General features: G+C 47.9%; 1 pseudogene; it reads left to right on the top strand.

Moving 5' to 3' along the window:
* Positions 1 to 1,351: 1,351 nt before the first annotated feature.
* On the top strand, positions 1,352 to 1,471 carry LOC149457120 (U2 spliceosomal RNA; annotated as a pseudogene).
* The last annotated feature ends 352 nt before the right edge of the window (positions 1,472 to 1,823 follow it).

Genomic DNA, 1,823 nt, shown 5'->3' with positions numbered 1-1,823 from the left:
ATACAGCAACAATACAGTTCAATACAAGAGGGAAAGGAGGGCCCTGCTCCTTGGAGTTTACAATCTAGGAGTAATGACAAAATATGGAAAATTTCAAGGGGTAGGAAGACTTTTTCAAGGCACTGTATCTATCTATTTATCTATACACTGCTCAAAAAATTAAGGGAACACTTTAGTAAGAGTATTTATTTCAGGTACTTGTATAGCACTGTCAATTTACACAGCGCTTTACACATATATATGTATTGAACATTCACATCAGCCCCTAACCCTCAAGGGGTGTACAATCTAAGGTCCCTAACTCACATTCATACATACACATACCAGGGCCAATTTAGACAGGATCCAATTCATCTACCAGCATGTCTTTGGAGTGTGGGAGGAAACTGGAGCACCCGGAGGAAGCCCATGCAAGCACAGGGAGAACATGCAAACTCCATGCAGGAGGCACCATGGTTGGGAATCGAACCCATGACCCATTACTGCAAGGCAGACTTGCTAACCCCTAAGCCACTGTGCCACCCTATAGAGTATAGCATCAAGTCAAATAAACTCCTGGGATATTGATCTGGTCAGTTAAGTAGCAGAGGGGGTTGTTAATCAGTTTCAGCTGCTTTGGTGTTAATGAAATCAACAACAGGTGCACTAGAAATGGTTTTACAGGTGACGACTACTGACATTTTTTTCCCTACTCACCTTTTCTGACTGTTTTTCACTAGTTTTGCATTTGGCTAGGGTCAGTGTACCATTAGCATGAGACTGCGTAAGCAGTCCAACTCCTTTAGGAGGGCACATCAATATTTACGATTGCCAGATTGTTTGCTGTGTCTCCCAGCACAGGCTCAAGAGCATGGAGAAGATTCCAGGAGACAGGCAGTTACTCTAGGACAGCAGAACAGGGCAGTAGAAGGTCCTTATCCCATCAACAGGACCGGTATCTGCTTCTTTGTGCAAGGAGGAACAGGATGAGCACTGCCAGAGCCCTATAAAATGACCTCCACTGGTCTGAATGTCTCTGACCAAACAATCAGAAACAGACTTCATGAGGGTGGCCTGAGGGCCCGACCTCCTCTAGTGGGCCCTGTGTTCACTGCCCGGCACCATAGAGCTTAATTCGCATTTGCCATTGAACACCAGAATTGGCAGGTTCACCACTGGCACCTTGTGCTTTTCACAGATGAGAGCAGGTTCACCCAGAGCACATGTGACAGACGTGAGAAGGTCTGGAGAAGCCGTGGAGAACATTGTGCTGCCTGTAATATCGTTCAGCATGACCATTTTGGTGGTGGGTCAGTGATGGTCTGGGGAAGCATATCCATGGAGGGATACACAGACCTCGACAGGCTAGACAATCGTTTCTCGGGCTTTTGGCTAAGATCAAGTGTAGTATCTGTTCTTATCAGTGTCCAGTAGGGGTGCGCGCCGACATTCTTGCTTTAAGGTGAGGATGGGTTGCTGTATAGTACCCTTGCTAGTATGATGGGGACTCTGAAGGTTAGTACCGGCTGGAAGAGAAACCGAGGCGTCCACATGCTGTTGACGGTCGGGAGTAATTCCCCTGGGAAAGCTGGAGGGGCCCAGTTCCGCCTGATTTGAATGGGTCTATCTTGTCTGGCCAGGGGTCGGGGAGGCAGAGTCCGCGGAGCAGTGCCCCCTGAGAGTGGTTACCTCAGGGGTGCTATTAGTAACACATGGGGTTGGGAACCCAAGTGTGAAAAGTGCACATGGTCACTGTTCCAAACACTTTTTCTGCACTGCGCCTTTTAGGGCTAGGCCTTTTGGCTAAGTCTAGGGCACGATTTGCTAAGGACCTCAGGGCCTAG

Source organism: Staurois parvus, unplaced genomic scaffold, assembly GCF_062004578.1.
Source record: "Staurois parvus isolate SC_StPar_1 unplaced genomic scaffold, SC_StPar_1.0 ptg000334l, whole genome shotgun sequence".
In the NCBI taxonomy this organism is placed as follows: Eukaryota; Metazoa; Chordata; class Amphibia; order Anura; family Ranidae; genus Staurois; species Staurois parvus.
Note: the sequence above shows the minus strand (reverse complement) of the source record. Positions and strands in the feature narration are given on the sequence as shown.